General features: G+C 44.0%; 1 protein-coding gene across 1 annotated transcript in view; it reads right to left on the bottom strand.

Annotated features, from left to right (window-relative positions):
• LOC135411335 (uncharacterized) overlaps positions 1 to 16,145 on the bottom strand; it is a 36,437-nt gene extending 20,292 nt beyond the window's left edge. Inside the window, exon 1 of the mRNA XM_064648763.1 lies at positions 16,057 to 16,145. The gene's annotated coding sequence lies outside the window, so the exon portion shown is untranslated. The remainder of the gene's footprint in view (positions 1 to 16,056) is intronic.
• Between the last annotated feature and the right edge of the window lie 5,251 nt (positions 16,146 to 21,396).

Here is a 21,396-nt window from a genome sequence, read left to right as displayed (position 1 = left end):
AGAAGACAAATATTTTGTTTTCATTTGATAAAAATTAAGTCGTGGGTGCTTGCACAGCTGATCTCTTGCATTTTACCTCCTGCATTCTCCAACAGAAAAACCTGACCTCTCGGAAGGCTGCATTAGCAAGAACCCCTCATTCCTCCTCCACTGCCTGGGCAGCACAGCATCTTCTCTCCACAGTACTGAGGTGAGGAAAGCTGTCAGTTTTCAGGCAGTGCAGACACCTGTACTGTGCACTCTTCACATCTTCTTTGGAATCCAAGTTATCTTGCTTTCCAAACCCATGTGAAAGAGGTTAGGAAGAAAGTTAAAAGATGTTTCTCATATCTATTTAAGAAACATTCAGATCCTGTTATGTTCCAAGGGAGGGCACTGGCAAAGGAAAGAGATCAGGACTGCTCCAATGGAGTAATTCTTATGTTCCCAAGTAGGTCAGGAGAGATTGCAGAGTAAAGCAAGCATTGCAAAAACCTTTTGCAATGCAAAGCTCTACAAACAATTGCAAATTATTTGAGTTAAAGCAGAGAAATTGCTTGAATGGGTTTTGAACCCTTTTTCTTCTTCCTAATAATGAGCATTTTCTTTTTTGCATGGGCCTGGAATGAGAAGTCTCATAGTTTGGGGATATGTTCACACTGGGAACATTCACGTGACCTTTCAGATCACATTCCTCCTATTTATAAGAGTATTAGTCATCCACTTAGAGAGCAGAACTAATACCAGGTTGACTGGTATTAGTATGACTAAATGCACGCTACGAATAACCAGCGGAGGGTACTTAAAACCACAGTTATATCCAAGAGCACACAGAGAAGCCATAGCCAGCTAAAGCTTACACAAACACAAATAATACTACTGTATCTAAAATACATTTCAAAGACAATCTGAAGACAGTTCATCCACAGGAAGAAAGGACGAATAATTGGATATGTTATTTTCCAGAGATAGTTCACCTAGTTATTTAGACATATAGGATCGCTGGCAAGAAGGCATGACAGCTGAAGACTGAAATTTGAAAAATGTCCAGGCACTAAGAGGATGGATCACAACTCCGCAGAAGCTTGGCCATTACACTACACAGAAAACGTCAGAACTGTTGTACTTCAAGTTTGCAACTTTGTCATCGGCAAAACACGAGGTCTATGAGCCCTGAGTAATGCCTTACTTGTTAAATAACATGTTGCTCAACTTAGCTGCAGGGAAAGCACCATACAAACCATGTGCCCCAACACGTTTGTGAGTCCCAGCCAGCATGAGTCAACTTTCCATGCCTCAGATGTTACCAGTACCTCCAATAAACTGCCACAAGCAATATCAGTTCCTGGGTCAGGAAAAATGGTGCTTCCCAGGTGCTGAGGACTTCCCTGCTCAGTGCTTTGGGAAGCATTTATCAGGACGAGATAGATGTAGGCAGCGCACAGACCATTTTAACCATTCTGGTGAAACCATATGAGTAGTGTCCACACCTGGCAGGAAGGAATCTGGAGGAGAGGAAGAGCAAGGGACAAAAAGGTGGGTATAAGAGGAAAAACAGATATATAGACAGCAGCATGAGAAATGAAAAGAGATGACAAGCTATGTGCCCCTATATAAAAGAAACACAGAAGCATCTGGGCTGTGTGAGCTCCACATATCTGACAGCAGGGAAAATGGAAATGGGAATAGTTCTGCAAAGAATTTACGAGTTTTGAATAATGATGTGCAAATTACGGGCTGGAGCACAGAGAATTAAAGAACTTTGAGTTCCCACCTGCTCTTCAGTTTAGCATAAATGATGTGCTTCCACAGGATGGCGATGGGGGGACACTGGGATGTCTGGCTGCACTACACTTCGGCCAAACCCTCTTAGGGTGAACATTATCAGCAGGAGGTGTCCAGCTGTAGTCACATGGCAGTGTCAGGAGCTACCCCTGCCATCAAACTTCCCCAATGTCAGCCTGACCAGAGGCAGTGGCTGAAAGATTCAGTGAGAAGGTGGCAGCTAAAGGTGCAAACATCACTTCCTCATTGAAGCCTTGGTGAATGGCCCTGCCTGTGCAACACAGAGGATGTTTTGAATGGCAGAGCACAGGCAGTGAATCATTGTATAATCACTGCTGGTGTGTCCCAGCCTCAGTGTATCATCAAGCCTTTCTTTGGGTCAAGTAATCATTTGAGTCTGACTCATCGCCGCACAGGTTTCTCCTAGTGCAGGCTGGTGTGGTCAATGAGCAGAGCTAATTGAATGTGCTCTCACTGCTTCACCCATATTCTGGGAGGGCTGGCAAAGCTGCTGCTTGCAGCTTTGCTTTGCAGACCCTGACAGCACAGAGGGTTCCTACAGACCACATAGTCTGTTGGGCCCTACACAAAAGTCAGGCAGCAAATTGTTAACCACGTTAAGTTATCACCGTTTCCTTAAAAACTTCTCATGGGTCAAAGGGTTAGCACTTTCCCGGGCTAGAACAATGTCAGTAGCAAGCCAGGGCCTCTAAAATAAGGAATAACTGAGGCTGGAAGGGACCTCAGAAGGTCATCTGGTTTGAGACACCTTAAAAGCCAGGTTTGAACATCCCCCTCCTTGTCCTCAGAGTCTGAGCCGCCAATGCAGAGGAAATGGAAACCCCATGCAAGCCAAGGAGCACTTGAGCTGGTGGAGCCCTGCTGAGATCACACAGCTAAGAAGACAGCATGACAGGAAAATCCAGCAACATCAGGTAGTAGCAGAGGGCCACAGAAAAGATAGAGTAAACTGAGGGAAAGATCAGCAAAACCAGTGTGGGACAGAGAGAGAAGATGTTTGCTTCCTTTGCTGCTAAGATGGAGGCAGGAAGGGTAGTGTGGAGGCATTTCTCCTTTCTCCCAGTTTGCTGCACATAGAAAGGAGCCACCTCTGGACACCAAGCAGGCAAAGTAAGAGTCAAGGTTGCTGCAGCTGGAAGAAGGAGCAGAGTCTTGGCTCCACCCTGCCTGCACAGTCCTTCCTTCTCAGGCTTTGAAAGGAGGGGAGGGAAAGGGTAACCCTCATCTCCTCTCTAGGCCAGATGGGGGAAGGACTCACCAGGTCTCGCCTCCACCCTGTCACTAATATCAAATAATAATAGTATTTAGCATTTCCATAATTACCTTCGCACTCTGATATCACAGACACAGCTGAATTGGAAGTAATTAAGATCATTATAATGAGCTTCAGTGGATCCTTTCAGTCAGAGGCATTATTTAGCCAGTCCTCATTTTTGCGGTTACATCTGAATAAGCTCTTTGCACTGAGGTGAGGTTCGCCAATGAGACACTTCGGCATAAAGGCAGTCTCCTACTTGCAAAGGCAGAATAAGTGTCATTATACATCATGTTTCACCAGACTTCAAAATGCCAAGGGAGGTAAGTCAGGTTACAGCTCACTTGTAAGAGCTGCAAAACTCTTCCCATGGACAGGCACTTGGGGAACGTCTGCCATGACCCCCTGCTTACAGAAGCTGCAATTCTAGAGGCCTTCAGTGATCACTACAAGCAGCCACCACAACCTCTCACTGTAGGTGTCAATTCAGCAAGAATTCTTATTCAAGGGGAGGGCACAGAAAGCCAGAAGCTCTGAGAGCACCTTGCACCAGGAACAGGTTGCTGGACTGAGCACTGCTGGGCCCAGCGAGCTCCAGAACAGAGATCTGCTGGTCCTGGATCTACTTGTAGCCTCACTGAAGACTTCTTCCTTTGGCCTTTCACTAAGAATAAATTAAGTACCCCTTTAATTGCGGTTACTTCAGTTCCCTGTTCATAAGTGCAAATAAAGGCACTTATTTTTCCCATTTTTATTTGCCCTTTATGTTTGGGCTGTGTATCCCTTGGGAATCCACAGCCCAAACATCAAGGGCTTCTAGGTATATTTCTCTTATTAATAACAAAACCAATGTGCTGCTTTTGTCACTGAAGAAGGAGGAAATGTAGGCACATGGAACAAACACTTGTATTGCAATTTCTTATGTTTAAAAAAAGAACAACAAGGTAATAGAGTGTACTACTTTGACCAAGAGCAAAGGTAAAATCACAGCAGCTGACTCAGTGTAACAGAAAACTTAATAGAGTTGGCAACATTTCAACCTGCTTTCTTGGGAACTTGAACATGGGAATGTAGTATAAGTAGCATAACATATCCAAAGCACTGCTTGAATGAAAAAAAAAAAGAGTTAGTTTTGGGCAAAAGAGTTATTTCCAGCAGCAAGAAAGTTCTTCCAGCAAAGCATGAATATAAACTTGTGTTTATTTCTCAGTGTTCAGCTACTGTCAATGTTACAAATAAACCCAACCAAGGCAGAGAATCTAAGCCTGTGCTACTGGCCCCAAATACAGCTGAAATACTCCCCTAATGTGTTTGTAACCTAACCGTTCAGTCCATCCTCCAGAAACAGGTCAAAATGGAAGACTTGGACAAGACCCAAACAAGCTTCAGTGCAGTTTAGAAATACAGTTAAGACACAAAGTTGTTTCTCTACTTCAAGACAAACTGCCTGTTACAAAAAACATTGAGGAGCAATGACATTTCCTGAGGTCTGGCTGTATCTGCAGTGGAAAGGAGTTTCCCATGCTGTTTCCTTAATTAGCACAAACATGCTGACAATCTTCTCCATGCTGAAATCAAGCCATAGGTCACTAAAAAGTTGATCTATCTATGCATCCAAATCCACCACATGCTGAGCCAACATGTTTCAATGCCGTAATCAGTACCCAGATTATAACATGGCTTTGTCATGCATACCTTTGCTGAAACAAACTTGGATGTCCCAATATGAAACCTATTTGTCCTGCAGTCAGCATATAGGAAATGTGCCAATATATAAATTCAATGTTTTGTAAGTGCTAGGATTGTGTGCTGGCATTTACTGGATCATTTTGACCATCACATGAATTTATAAATACGACCGGTTGAATTAGAGAAATAACATGATCTGAAGGCCAGATTCTAAGCTTGTTTAAACTGAAATAAACAGTAATTTACTCTGGTTTCACCATGCAGAGATCAAGGTCACGGTTATCTCTATACACAGTTTAGTCCTTGTCAACAGCACGTGATATAATACAATCATGCGGCAGCCGAACAGAAAAGACAGCATGCCAATACAATAAATATTGTAGTCCCAGCCCTGGTGAGAAGTTCAGCAACCTTATGACAGGTACCATTTAAGTGTGTGAACCTGAGACTTGTTCCTCGGACAATTTTTGCTTTGTTGGTAGCGCAGCTGGCAGGACTAACTGTAAAAGCAATTTATGCCTGGCCAGCTCCTGGCCAGCTCCTAGCTAACTCTAAGTAAAAGCTGTGATAGCTAAGCTGTTCTCTCCTGGCCAAGCAGCCCATTTTCTGTGGCCGGTTCAGTAAGGTTGCTGCCTGCTGTGTGGACAGGACACTGCAACGTGCCGGTGTGCCAGGTCTGATCCTTTCTCCCACTTTTCAGTTGTCCCTATATTAGTGCATCCCACGGTATGCTGCACCATGGGCTGCTGCTCTCAGTAGGCTTATTCCAGGAATTCACCTCCATCGTTACTTGTCTATGGCGTCACCGCCCGCATTTTCCCAGAATCTCTTGGCACCACTGGGGCTGGACAGCATGGCAGGTATCCCTGCCAGCATAGCTGCTGCTTGGAAAATCTGCCCTGTGGACGTAAGTTGAGCATCTCACTAGTTACCGGCTATAACTCTTTTAGCTGGATACAAGGTCACAGTTGTGAAAGTAACAAGAATGTATCTTTGATGACATTGACATAAATTTCCTGCAGGTTCTTGTCAGATAAAAAAAAAAGAACACCAGAAAGTGATGCCCCATGAAGAACAAATTAGATCCCATTTTGTGTCCCTTCGCCTGTAGAGAAAGGTTTCAATGTCACTGAATTCTGCACTTGTGACTGTCACCCAGCCCAAAACAAATAAAATCAGGCTGATGGCTATGCCCATAACTTTCCTGTTGAGCTGTTTTCTTTCCTGAATTTTATTTTGCTACGTTTATTTATTTATTTCAATAACTGTCCTTCAGTACCACAAAGCAGCTTTAAGACAGAAATACACTGTCATCAGACACCTCAAGTTTTCCCTAGGCACTGTCAGTAAAAGCACACCCTCAAAATTTATCATGGATGGGGCTCCTCCTGAGCTGGTGAGGCCAGAGGGAAAACTACGCCAAGGGCCGGTCACAGGAGGTCGCAAGCATTCACAACTGGCCTTGGCTTCCATTTGAGGTACAGGCAGCCGAACCCTTGTAGGGGCAGCTGGACACTCCAGTGGTTACGTGGGGAAAGTAGACAGCTGTCTCTGCCTGCTTGCAGGACGAGAAACTGGCAGGAAGCAAAGGTGCTTTCTCCTGCTCAGACTGCACCCTGAACCCTTGTTGTCATTAAACATCCTTACTCTCCCAGGGAGAAGGGGAGGGATGGAGTGAAAGTAACTCTGACCTTCATGGAGGAATGGACTTACTGATACTGTGCTGGTCTGCAACCTGAAACCACTGAAACTCTGGGCCTTGAAAGAGGGAATTGCCAAAAACCCAGCCCAGCATGATTCAATAATGCAAACTAAGGCTCACACAGCTTCCTCTTCCTAACCTCATTCCTTCTCTCTGAAAGACAGTTTGCATGTTGCAACCCCATGGAAGCAGTGAACTAGACACCGAGAAAGCCTGCTGATGTTTGGCTATGCGTCAGCACAAGACAGAGGGACATAAATCAGACAAGGTGCAGGTAGTCAACTCACTTATAAAGACTTCTCCGAGGTTCTCCATTGTGCTCAAGCAGTGGCAAAAAAACCCCTATCCACCCAAAGACTGACACACCTTTGCTTCCCACTGACCTCAATATAAAACTCATATTTGGAGAACAGAATCCCAGGAGCCTGGCCTCATTTACACCAGTTTTACACAGTTATCTCCTTGAGAAATATCCCATCTTTACATAGGTGTTCCCAAGATCAAACCTGGCTCAGTCTGCATCTCTGAGCACCACCAACATCTAGGTCTTTCTTCACCCCAAAAAGGTCAACCTCAACATGGCTCGAAAGCTGCTTTTCCTCTCCCCCAGTTACTTACCACTGAAGACATAGTTTAAGAAGCTCACAAACAGGAAGGCAATGGCAGCCTCCAGATCCTTCACAAAACACATAAGCAAGCACCACACAAACTTTCCCTGCAATCCCACAGCTGCTGGGCCCTGACCAGGAAGTACCACCAACACAAGGGAAGTTTCCACAATCCCCATTCTCTGGAGAGTTTCTGCTGCACTGCTATGGCTGAACTGTTTGTTTAGGATGTCAAAGAGCTCCATGCTGGAAATGAGAGCACCACTCACAGCATACACTGCATTTGAGCTGGCACTGGCTTCTTCCTGTTTTCTAGCCCTTGCCATGACAGCTTAAAACAGTTTTAGTGTATGCCTTGTTTACAACATCAGCTCAGAAAAAAAACCCAGATTTAAGTTTGGTGACCAAAGGCTAACAGGCCTCACCTTGGTCATTAGCTGTCCAGGTGACTTGCTGAAGAATAAGGAAGTGCTAAAACAGAAAATGCCCAAGACCAAAGGCTCAAGAGGAGTCTTGCTCCATTTCTCACCTGACAGACAACACTGCGCCCTGTGAACATATCACAGCACACTAAACAGAAGAAATGTTCTCTATCCCAGACATTGTAAACTACTGCACTAACGTTACAAGCTGGAGCAAGGATGTGGTGCAGAAGTCTCAGACAGCCGTGGAGGCAGGATTACTCATTTATCACGAAATTCAGATGAAATTGTGCTACTTATATTGCTATGGGGCAAGGAAGGGAGAGAGACAGACTTTTACATTTCCAGAAGACTTGTTTTAGCAACTGATGACATATGGGGACAGGATTCTCGGAACTTCCCTTGGCTCAAGAATACAAAATCCTGTTCCCCCATATACCTTTAGTTCTCTGGCCACCTAGTCATCTGCTATTTAAAGCCCAAGCTTTAAGTTCTTCTTGCCTAGTTCTCTGTATTGCCCTCTGCCGTTCCACATGGAACAAGATCGTCACTTCGGGAAACCATTTTCTATCAAAGTTGTCTGAACTGGCTCTGCCCTTCTCCTAGAGATTAGGTATGTCTACAGCCAGCGTGTTGAATTGAAATAAGTAGTTTATACAGGTGGAATTAGGGAAAGATAATGGAAATAAACAGCAGCTTGATATTTGAGGAGTTTCTGTGCATTGTTTCATTTGTGTCTATTAGCCTACAGGTGTCCTACAAGCTAAGGATACTTCAGCTGACTTGTTTTTTCACACCACCCTCGCATGTTTCTAAAAGCATGTCTCCTTTTGATCACATGGCAGCAGGTACTCACTTGCTTACACACACAGCAGTGTTACAAGTGACTGTGCTAAACACATGCTGGACAGGTGAGCCCTGCAATATTGTCTGCGGCTGTACAGCCATCACCCCACCCACACTGTCTCCTTTCTCTCAGCATAACCCCAGTTTTGGCCCTACTCAACACTTGGCCACTTCCAGATGAAAGCTTGCTCTTTCTCTACTCCATCTCCACCCCTCTGAGCTCAGCAATCAGGAATACAGAGGAAAACTTCTGGTCATTTGTGCTTGGGATGAGCAAACAACCAGCCCACACTGTCCGGCAGCATGAACGCCAGGTTACATGAGGACATGACAGCAGAGCCCACATACCACTGCTGGGCTATGAGCACTTCAGATATGACTGACTCTGCTCAGGAGACTGAAATATAAACAGCAATTTCTGGGAGGAGTGGCTCCATCCAAATACTCCCCCATCTTAGTCACAGGTTAAAATAAATAAATAAACAAACAAAGCTGTACTAATCTCCCAATTGGCCTGCTCACAGTCATGTAGCTGGTGTCAGCCTTCACCCTGAGATGAAATATGGACCCAAAGACCAGGTCCCAGCTTCATGGTGTTCCAATGGCACACACAGCAGCCCCTAACTGGGATGGCAAGGACTTCAGCTTGTGGTGTAAGGGAACACCCACCTGGCAGACAGCAGAGCCCAGATGTACACCACCTGCTCCCGGCTCCATCACACTTACATAAGGGAAATACTGAGGGAGCCAGGACACATTTAACCCAGAGATCCTCACGTGACCAAGTGGATCCAAAGCGAAACAGAGCAGACTTGGGTCTGCTTTCCATTCCATGCAAAGCCACATCTGGGAAGCAAAACAAACAGGGGCAACTGCACAACAGGGACCCAAAGAAGCCGGAGAACAGGACTAAGGAAGTAGCTGCCTCTTCCCCTGTCCTTTAGTGAACGAGAATAGCTATGCTGGGAGCCAAGAAGGCACATTGGGGCAGTCAGTCTAGACTTGCTCTGCTTCTTGTCCTCTTTCCCCCAGCATCTGCTGCTGGCCCCTGTCAGAGGCAGGATGAAGAGCTAAGTGGACCTCACATCCGGTACAGCACAGCCATTTGTACTCCTCTTCCTTGTGAGTCTGGCCAAAGCTCCTGCGTGTGCATGAAAGACGATCCCGGCATTAAATATATTCCTTCTCTTGGTCCAAACTAGAAATGAATGGCTCCTCAGCCTACAACATCAACAGGCTATGTTAAAACATTTAAATATAATCAGGAATGCAGCTGGAGGTCTAAGCATGGGGTAAGCAAACACTAGCATATATTTTAACAGGAACTATCCCAATGGGCTCTGAAAGCTACCTACAGTATATCTGCCTGTTCCTAATTATATTTACTGGTGGTAGTTGGCCTTTTTTTTTCCAAGCTGAAGATGAGTCAGAAAAAGAAAAAAAAGTCCTTTATTGTTGTGGAAGCAGAAGGATGTCTCCTGAGGGTGTATGTAATGCACTACTGTCACGGCATGACAATGGAAAAACTGACTGCTGAGCCAACCAAACCCCCATAAATACCTAATGATATCTCTCCTGGCCCAGATTTTCTACAAGTCGGTGCCTGAACTGCATACAAAATGACAATCGATATGAAAGGATCTTTTTTCTCAACAGAGCCGGAATTTAAGAGCCCAGCTTAGCATTATATTCCAGTTCATACAAAGACATCCTTTTAAAGGTCTGTCACAATAACTTAAAGGTGGTGATCCAGCAAAAAAACTGCTAGGCCTCTCCTCACCCTCTCCCCCACACCTCCAGCCATTAGCACAAAGAACAGCTGGCTTCAGCAAACAGACATCATTATTAATTACAACATGGAGACAAAAACAATGCATGCCTAGGTATGTTATTGGGTCTGCATTCATGTGGGATGAGAACAAAATTTTCTTCCTTCTCTTCTTCTTCTTCTCTTCCTGGCTTGAGTAGCTCTGCCACCTCGTGTACTTGGCTGGGGAGGCGGCCATGCCAAGCACCTGGCCCAGTTACAGGTATGTGCAGAGGGAGCCCGTTGTGAGAAAACCCAGCCTTAGCAAATTTCTCTGGCAGTCAGCCAGCCTCCGCACATTGGGCAAGTGACTCTCCCCGGCCGCAGTTACATCAGTCACCACCACCTCCCTCAATGTCATGGCACGGGAAGCAGCTGCCAGGGGGGAGAGAGAGGCAGTCGCTGGCTTTTGAAACAGGCTGTCCAAAAAACATTACAACACCCTTGCTGGTTTCCAGTGCGTTTGCTCAGTTCCTCCTTTCCCGTGAAGACCACACAGGCTTTGCGAGGGTGTTACACCCTGCTGCAGAAAGGCGGTCTCTGGGGCCCGCTGCTCCTGGCAGCCGCTCCGCAACACTGTGATTCCCCCAGCTTCCTCCAGACACTCTCCCAGTTTCCACTGAGGGCAGAACCAAACTCAAAAGCTGGTATTTAGGGGAAAAAACATAGGTATTTTCTTTCTTTTTTTTTCCAGAGGGAGATTCTCCATGCTGCTCTGCCTCAGCACAAGTGGGAGGCAGGGCTGGAACTTGGAGCAGATGGAGAAGCCCCACACAGTTCCACTCCCTCCTCTCACCTGCCTCTCCTCTGCCTGCTCTAGTCCCTCATGCCCTGCCGTACTTGCATGCCCTAAGCACAGAGGCTGCCCAACGCAGCCCTTGTGGGAGACCGGTACTCCCTGCCTTCCCAAGCCAGCAGCAGGTCACAGGGGCCTAGGCAGGGACTGCCAGCCCTGGGAGTGCAGGCAGGCTGGAGGACCACTGCCAGCAGGGCCAACAGCCAGATTCTGCTCTTGGCTACTGCCCCAGTAAATTTAGTAAATTTAGAGTGACCCCCTAGCACTGACTGGGGATTTGGTCTTTGCAAGTGGTCAGAGCAGACCTTGGACAAGGGATGGCACTTCAAGACAATCATCTGGGGCATGGTGTAAGCAAAATCACCCTATAAAAGAGAGCAAAACTGGCAAATAAAAGTATTGCTCCTGGCATGCAAGTACTTCCATATTGATTCAACACTTAAAAAGGCAGTGAAGTGAGGATGTCCTTGTTTCAAACCCTCCAGCAAATTCACTTTCGCTTTTGGCAACATGCTGTCTTCTCACCCCTCAACTCCTTCCCCATGACTGCAGCAGCACCTTCCTCCACTGCTGAACCCCAGTAGCCTCTGTACTGCCTCCCCTGCTCCCTCCTCTGCTTAGCTTCCTGCTTCAAGTCCTTCTAGAGCAGAAGCAGAAAATTTTGCCTGACCACCCTGGCAAAAGCAGGGAGAAATGCTTGCTGAAGTCCACCAGGAAGCTGTCACCCATGCAGGCATTGCAGCTGAGCCTTGGGCTGCGAACCTGCCCCCTCAGCCCTGTCTCTCCCGGGACACAGAAGCCCATAAGGGACTGCAAGCTGGCCAGATCAGGGTAGTTTTTTCTCCAGTCAGAGGCTCTGGAAGGATTATTTGGCTGCAACATATCATATGACTTTGTTCTTAGAGTTACATTTTAACTGAGAAAGTTTAACAAGTATGACTTATGGGCTTCTAAAATTGGCAGTAGAAAAATGAGCTGAGGAAGTCATGGAAAAAAACCACAAGCGAGGCCATTCCATGTTATGCACAATTTCTGGGCTCTTTTTCCAATCTTCTGGTTTTTTTGGATGGTGGAAAATATTTTCCAGCTACACAGGCCTGGCTTCACTGAGTATGTATTTATGCCAAGTTTATAAAAAGCAGCTGCAGACATGGTTGAATGAAAGGATTACACTGCTGTCTGTCCTCCAGAAGGTGCTTCAGTTCACACCCTGTCCCACAGAGCGAGGCTCACTTCTCAGATCTCCATCAATTTATGTAAAGAAGGACAGAATTTGAACCGTACAGTAAAAACTATGGCTGTGCACACAAATGGGCATGCACACATGTACATATGGCTATCTGGCTAGTTAGTGGCAGTTTCTGGCCACTGCTAATGCTGGCTTTTAGTGCCTGAAGCTTACCACCATTCCTCCAACCTCTCCCAACCCTAGTCCACCTTCCATGAATACAACAATGGGGAGTGGGCTTTCAGGGTCGAGCCCCTGGTCTCAGTGTATTTCTGCTGCCTGCTTCACATGTACCTGCTCTCCAGCTGCTCCCACTGAAATTCAGGCTTCACCAACCTCACGTACTCTCAGGCTGCCAGGCTTTAAGGCTAGAAGGGATTTCTGTGAACATGCAGCCTGATCTCCTCCACAGCACACTGCCACTGAATTTCAATCAGGAATCCAGGCAGCAGAGGCATAACCTTAATTTTCAGCCGTGCCTTGTCACAGCCTTGGCCTGATACACTACTCACAAGAGGAAAGTCACAAATAATTCTTCACTCTCCTAAACAGAATAGCTCCGGGGGCAGGGGGGGGGAAGGACACAAGCTGAAAGTAAATGCATATAAAAAGGTAAGGTAGGTGGTAAGCTGCAGATTGTGCATTACAGATCTGTACCCTGCTGTTTTTGCAGTCGAGTATCTTAGAATAACAGTACTGAGAACGACAGTGTTACATCAGGAATATCGGTCAAGACAATATTTCCTGGCAATTGTTTGAGAAATGCTTTTCTCACAGCTAATTGCTCCCTAGAGGCTGCATTTTCTCTGTTTTTAGAAGGAGAGCGATTAAGAAAGGTTTTTAAACCTCTGCACCCTGCTGTAGGACAAAGAACTGTGGGGGAAAACGGAAAAAAAGAAAGAAAAGAAAAAGGCACAACAGCTGTAATGTTCTATGAAATGATTTTGTTCTGTTCTCTTGCCGGGGTGGTGGGTGCAATCATCAGTTTGGCAGAGATAAATACAGAAAAAGGAAGACATTTTACAGAAGCTCCAGCTGCAGGAGTACCACATTGCCATCTAGCGACACCGGCTCTGGGAAGCTGAAACACATGGGGCTTCGCAGGCTCTCTGTGCCTCCCACACCGGTGCCTGCCCCTGGGCAGAAGGCAGCTACCTGGACATGGGGCCTCATTTCCTTCCTGTGCTTTACAGCCAAGCTTGAGAACTGCAAAACCACTTGGTCTATAAAAGACATGTGTAGGAAGGCAAGGGGAAAATGGAAAAATTCCACCCAAAGGAAGTTTAAGACAAACTTGACTTTGCTGGGATAAACCTGGCGCTTACACTGAGGCCCACAGATTCTCATCTTCCATTGCTGCTGCTGTTGCACACAAAGTTACCACACCTTGGGCATCTTCTGCAATTGTCATATGAATGTCTACGGCAAAATGATGGGCTGGGAGGAGCATGAGCACTACCTTGTCCCAAGGAGACAGGCCTGAATCTTGACCTGATGCGCTCTCCCCAGTTATGCTGCCAAACACCTCAGTACCTGTGTGCCCAGGTGCTATCCTGCAGTGCCAACTCTGATAATTTGACTCCGTTATGTGCCTCTGCAATTACACATTTCCTTCGTATTCTGAAAAGAATACAAACGTTAACCTTTCAACACTTTAAAAAAGAAAAGTCAAAATGCTAATAAGCCCCTTAGACAGCAAAAGGCAGGCACTTGATCTTCAGAAGATGCCTAGCAAAGGGCAGTGAATGAATACTTTTGTATGACCTTCACACAGGAAGTTAAAAAGAAAAAAGAGCTTTGGTGTATAGAAATTCTTACATTCATTGAAAGATTTTAAATTGGAAGATCCTGGATGCAGCAGACTTATATTTAACCAGAAAACAAAAACACTCCCAAATGCCTGAACTGCCAGAAGAGACCATCATTTTGGGAAGCAATGGCAGAAGCCTTGCATCAGGCATCCAAGACTGCCCACATGTGCTTCATGGCACATGCACTTTCCACTGGAAATACATGACCACTCTCACACCTTATGGGCAATGAAAGATGATTAGTAGCAGACTGTATTGGCTGTGGTGCATAGGACAGTACGTCTAGCTAATCATTAGCTCTGTCTCTTTGGTCTCCCAGTCCTGTGAAGCTTCACAAGAGCACAGCTGTACTGCATTTGCAGCAATGTCAATAAGGATGACATTCTTTGATATTATCAAATATAATGTAGTCTTCCAAGAAAAAAGAAAAATGCAGTAAAGTTCCCCAATATGAAGATAATCTATGCTGCTCCAGTGAATTACTCTTACAGCAGCATTTCTTCAATAACCCAGAGTGATGGCCTCTACAAATTCTTTGGTGACTGAACACTATGAGGACCTACAAATACTTTGAATTTACAAAACTATTTCTTCATCAATCAATAACAAAGCTTGTGTTGTCACCCCCCGAGATCAAGCCCACATCACCTGCAACATTATCAGGAGCTGGGGAGGCAGAATTTGAACAGTAAGATTTTAAAAAAGGAAAGCCATAAAGGATCCTGAGTCTGAGCCATTGCTGGTTCTGTCAGACTGCAATCTGGTTCTTTTTTTTTTTCTTTAAAATCAGGGTGAGATCACTATTTTTCTTGAAAATGTGCTGCCCAAGATAGGAAACATCCATCTGCGAAAAGATCTAAAGTCTAATGACAAATATTGTCAGGCCTGCTGAAAATCTTCAAGGGCAATGCAGCAGACAAAACACTGCTCCCGACCTTGTCAGTTGGGACAAGGTCCTAACGCTATCCTGGAAACAATGAAAATGAAGGGAGGGATTCTACACAGAAGCCAATTTTTTTCCCTGTTTCCCATTTTGTGACATAAACAAGGGGGAGAGCACTGCCCCAATATCAATATAGTTCATCCCTGGGACTCTGTGCCCTTTAGAAAATCAATATAACTTCTGAGCACTTACTTCCATGGTTGCCCAGAGAAGCCAAGGTGCCAAAGTGGTTAGTTAGCTCAAGCTTCCACTAAGAACCAGATGGTCCATTGGTTCTTGAGGGTGGCAGGACACACCAGTCTGATCATCTCACTTTCTGAATATATGGCTACCACATATCCAGCTCCTGCCAGGCAGAAGCTTTCCAGAAACCAGCTCCAAAGCAGAAAAAGGAGGACAGAGCCAAATGGCCAACAGATAACATCTGTTCTAACCACCAAGACTTTGAAGGTCAAAAGCATGATTTAGAAGGCTGCATTGTTTTTAAGGATGGGGCAGCTGTCCAAAACTGGGCTACAACTTTCTCTCTGTAAAATTTTCAACTGTTTTATCAGGTTGTCAAGTTTTCACGGTTTGCAATCCACCATCTAGTGGACACTGACTCCCTGCATTGCCTTCTAAGCTATTTCCCTCACTTACACCTGCTTAATACCTATGACCCAGTTTTCCTATTTGCATGATGGTGTCACCAAATTTCACGCACTACAGTGTGGGCTGATTACTAAGTTTTGACAGAACAGTCAGAGTTCCTTCTAAAGTTACTATCCAACAGCAAGCTAGATTTTTGAAAGATTGCTTCTTACATTTACAATGCAGAAGGCACCTATGAACTGCAGGACTGCCAGCAGAGCAATTAACCCAGTGCTCGACAGCTCGTGTTCTTTGATTTCAGCTGGGACGGGGGAGATGTGCTTCAAATCTATTCAGTTAGAGAGAGTGTCTTTAATACTTTTTTCTTTTAGTAGGTTTCATGATTTATAGGCAAGTCTATGGTTGGTTGAGGTCTGATTTTTCCTGATTACACTAGTAACTACCACTGATTAGCCAACTACTCTGAAACGACTGTGACATAAGAAAAGAAGCAAGCTTTAGAGCTTCATACATAATTCAGATAAAACACCCACCCAATTGCTACCAAAACAGTCGTACTATCCTAAACCTTACCTTCTCCCTTCCTGTGTCACTGTCCCAATGTCCTGCTCTTGACTGCTTAGGTTTCCATGAGGAAAGGACCATGCAGAGTAAATTACGGGATCAGGACCGCAGGTTGTGAGCTTGCAGAAGCAGAGACTTCGTCTTGACAGATTCTTCAGAGTGCCACACACATCTCTGCTGGTACAGAAGTAATAATAATAATTTCATGCTAAGAATTCTGCCAGTGTCAATGGCCAGTAAATACAAAGAAGTAAAAAAGGGCCCTGAGCTGTGTTAGACAACTTCTAACATAAGCTCAAAACTTCAGATGGAGAGATAAAACCAAATGAAACATAAATCAAATAGCAACCCCTCATGGTTATGCAAATTCAGGTGAGTGTCATTATGTCAAACACTCAAATTAGAAGAACTCCATAAACATGGAGGCTGTAACCTGGAGTCAGATGGGGCTTCTCTTCTTTATACAGGCAAAAGCTTCCACCTCCTTAATTCTAGGAGTTGGTAGTCTTCATCACCGTAACTTACAGGACCAAGCAATTACATTATACCAGGTCAATGTGTGGTGAAAGTAAATTTCCATCAAAATCAAATTGTTCCCACCAATAATGAGATACTGCTATGAATTGATTAGGTGTGTACTATCAATTAAAAACAACAGCGAAGAGTTTCTCAAAGAACATGCTTGCTCAGGAATCCCTTTTCTCCATTTCTCCATTTAATTAGTCATTGCATTATAATGAACAAATTCATGCAATAATCATTGTAATTTTAATCATCAAAACTGAATGTACATTCTTTCTCATTAAATAATATTAAATACAACAAGAGAGGCTAACCAGGTTGTTTCAGAATTCCAGGAAATGCTCTTTTACATACATGCCAAAACAGGCAAATATTGTTTTCTTACAGCAAAATTCTGTATCTTCCAGGCTATGTTACAGAGTGTAACATAGACAGTGACCTAAGGAAGGAGGAGAAGCATGGCTTGCTGAGACAGTATCTTTTAGTAAACAGTTCTCTCTAGATACTTGTCATGTTTTAAGCAGACTTTGAAGAATTTCTAACGAACAAGCTGAATGCTTGGAAAAATGTTGACTAACAGTTACAAGGGTGGAAAATTTCCATTTACTTGTATGGCATAAACATACACTTTCCCTCTGCAAACACAGACCAGGAAGCAGAGAAAAATCACTTCTGAGGTGTACAAGTAGTTAAGATTCAGTTTTGAGCCAGGATGTCACTACAATACAAATATCTGTCTCCAAGGCATGAGGGAGACCCTATCAGCTCCCTTCATGTCAGCTACAGGATCGCAACAGGGTAAGTAGATTTTGCCACCTTATTTGAAATTCAACCAGCATTGAAAATGCATCCTGTCACGAACCTATAACATCTTGCCCCCTCATTTTTTTAGTTGGCTCTCCTTACATGTGTCATCACTTCCACCCCTACTTCAGTTAACAGGTACACTTCTTTCACTCCAGCTAGCAAAGCTCATGCAGCTGGGCAGGGGAAAACTCTTCTCTTGCATGCCTGGGAATGGGATTCAATTGTATTTTGTTGCAGAGTTGAAGTTGTACAATGCAGCTGGCTTATCTATATACCTAGTTTGTGTAGAGGGATGGAGAGAAAAAGGGAAATCCTTCTAATCACGTCATCTCAACAAGTCAGACACACAGGATTTAAAAAGCCAAATTTAGGTATTATCAGTAGAAACACTTGCCACTGCTGCCCCACTGAGCCTGTCTTATACACTGTACCAAATCTGTCTCAACAAAATGCTGCATTGCATCACCTCACAAGACACGAAGATCCTAAAAATCAGGATTTTGTAGGATGAGCTTGCACAAAATGTGTGTGCAAAACTGCCCTCTGCTGTTTAGATTAAGACCTGTGCAGGCAAATGATGCGTGACCAAATCAGTTTTGAGCTACAAGGGTCCAAGATGCAAAGAGGCAAAACTATCTGACTTCATCTGTTTTCTGCCTCCATGCACACTAGGAATTTCATAGGTGAACACCACTCACAACTGTCTTGCAGCATGGACCATCCGACAGATCTGTAGGCTGTAGCAACATTGTACCAGTTGCAACACTCTGTTAAGCAACTCTCCCACGATGGGTGAGCATCACCAGACATCTTCTCACCCCAAAGATGAGTTGAGAACACCCTCAGGGTGCAAGGGAAATGATGTAATTGCAGGTGAGCGCTGCAGGACATACATGCAGGACATGTTAAATCAAGGTCTGAGCTTTACACAACAGGAACAGAAACCGTATGCCTGGAATCAAAAGCTTATAGCACAGAGGCCTTTATGACTTAAGGATTACTAAGTTGCAGTGATGATCAGAAAACAGGGTAGCAAGCTCATCAAAAGATGTCGAGTAAATATTCTGTAAAACTAGCCCCTGCTGCAAGGAAAGAAGAGAGAACCTGGGTTTTTTTTCACGAACACATGGAAATCACTATATTTTGAAAAAGCTGCCCATTATCTACGGCCAGTATGCTGGACACTTTGGTACAGAAACATCACAGAAGGGCCAGCTGTTTTCTATGGCTTCACTCACACATTCATACGTGGATGTGGCAAATTCTGCCCTCTCAGAACAGCATCAGATATCCACATCTTCTTTGGGAAGTTCTAGTTTGGTACAAATGCAGAAAACAAGTACAGATACCCACACCAGTTCAATTTCTGGAGTGCCTCTAACAAAAGCTAGCCCAGTCCTCGTGAATTAAGCACAAGTTTCAGCTCTTTGCAACAGGCTTTTGGTCAATGCATAAAGAACACTGTAAGCTATGCTGGTCAGTGGAAACACACAAACTAAAAACCAAACCAAAACTTGGGTACAACAGAAGCCTTGAAGAATACTTTTTTTTCCACAACAGCCCTTTTCATATCCATACATTTAAATACACAGAAGCATGGGTGTACTGTACAACATGCCTTTGAAACCATCACTGAAAGCACTTAGTGACCACTTCAAAGCTTCCCTTGATGTTTAACTCATGTTAACTGTAACACAACAGTCATGTAGGGCCACTGTTCAGCCTAGGGGACTTTAAACACACCATCAACAGATGTACAAATGAAATTTTAGAGATTCTTCTCAGTGCATAAATAGCTAGAGCTTTACTTTGATGATGGCTGGCTGGCCTCCTACACAGCAGGCCTGGGACTTCTCCGTTTTTCAAGTTAAGGGCAACAATAATATTCTGTCAGCCCCCAGGAAAAGGAAATTAATGCCAGATGATTCAGTGTGTGCCTGATCATTCTGGTTTTGGATTTGATTCCATTATCTAGAAAGCTTAATGGTGAAACATCAAAGGTAGTCCTGCATGATAATGAAACTAGCTGGGTGTTTTTTCTATAAAAGCTGCCTGAGAAGCTCATAACCAACGACAGAAGACTTCCCAGCATAAAACTAACAGACCTCTCATATTCTTTATGGGAAATCCTTTTAGTGCTGAAAACAAGCGCCTTATTCTTGGAGAACCACAGAAAAGAAGATGGCTCTTTCTGGGAGAAAGATTAGTAGTTTAACCTGCAGTAAAATAAGATTATAGATCTTATTCACCAGCAGCTGTGAGCTCAGTAGCAGCAAATACACAGCTGGAACGGCTCACTTTCACGTCTTCTTAATTTGCACAGGTGAAAAGAAATACAGTACTACACAGAGCTAAGGTAATGGCATTACTGCTGCTGATGCAGTACCATCAATCACTACCACCACCCTTCTCATGACCCGTACTTTGCTTGTGTCTGAAACACCTGTGGGCTGTGCATGCTAGCTACACCACTGCCAGCCTGCCACTGTTGGAGCAACAGCAAATTCCCATTCTAGACAACATCTTCCAAGTCTTCAGTTTGTAAGGTATTAGCTTCACTGGGAGATTTGGAGAGAAAAAAAATTCAAGTCTTATTAAAAGGATTTATCATTCCCACTCTATTAGCCAAGGCACTCAAAACAGGTATCAGAGCTTGCTCTGGCATACTAACCAGGTACTTCTGGGTTATCAAGTAGGAGAATAAATTTTCATTTAAGGCTACATTTAAACCTATGCTATCTAAAATTTTGTTTGTATCTGACTTAGCAGGATCAAGAAAACTAAAAAGGGTTAGGGCAATATGTGTGTCTGTGATGCTTATTAAAACAAATAACATTTATAGACATAATCAGAGTATCACCAAGCCTTCCATCAAGATCAGAATTGACACCCAGGCTTGCTAAAACACACTTAGTTCAGAAGAGATTTGCTGTAAGCTAAAAGGTGAATTCAAATTGCCATCATTACACCAAAGAGCGTAGAAAATTGTTCAGGTTTGAAGGAAGGGTGCTACTTTTGTCTTATGCTGTTTGGGTTTGTTTTTCAAGGCAGGATGGAAGAGTTTGATCTACCTTAAGACAATGTTAAAAGCTGAACTAAAAAGATATACTGAAGTGACCACCACCAGCAAGGACAGCAGGTAAATATGCTAACAGTTCTGTCAACATAACCTATGAATTCCTACTTTTTACTTATAAGGGTTAGAAAAGAAAAACTCCTCCAAAAAGTCTCATTAAAAACATAATCTTCTGCAATTTCACAGTAAGTGCAAAATAACTTTGTCCCTCTAAAATAAATTAAAAGAGCACCTCATCCATTGTCACCTGAAGAATATGGCTATTAAATTTTACTTTTACCTTATGCTACCTGAACAATTCAAGGACAACAACTAAACTACAGCCAGCTGTTCAAGAAATTTTTGTTCACACCAGCCATTAACTTCAGTATTTGTCGCATTACAGAATGATTCAATAGCACCTCAAATCTTTGGAAATCGTGTTTTCAAGGGGTTAAGGGAAATTACTCTTCCATGGCAAATTATCTAAGCAGACTGTCTCAGTAAGAAACATTTCTACTCCGAAACTCAGGTATCTGACTGCTAGGTCACAATCAGCTATCCACCTAACCTCTGAAAAATCCTGTATGAGGCAATTTTTGAACTGTTGAGGAGAATCTGCCTTTACAGAAACTTACACCAGGCTGAAACGAGACAGAGACAGATGAGAATGTTGGCTAAAGTGCTCTCAAAGTACCTCACTTCTACTTAGACTATGCCACCTTGTACCTTACTCATTAATTTATCAGCATCATTAGTACAAACTGTCAGCTGGTCTGAAAACTGACACTTCAAAGCATTCTCCTCAAGCTGAAAATCAGTCACCATGCCAAAAAGATAAAGCTACATTTTTAATTGTTTCTTCTGCCACCTGAGTGCTGATAGCTCAAACCCAGAAAACAGCAAAAGCCAATCTGTTTTGACATTTAGAAGATCCTATCCATGAAAAACTTGCTTTCACAAGT

Source organism: Pseudopipra pipra, chromosome 3 (assembly GCF_036250125.1).
Source record: "Pseudopipra pipra isolate bDixPip1 chromosome 3, bDixPip1.hap1, whole genome shotgun sequence".
NCBI lineage: Eukaryota > Metazoa > Chordata > Aves > Passeriformes > Pipridae > Pseudopipra > Pseudopipra pipra.
The sequence above is the reverse complement of the archived record's forward strand: the minus strand, read 5'-3'. Positions and strand labels throughout refer to the sequence as shown.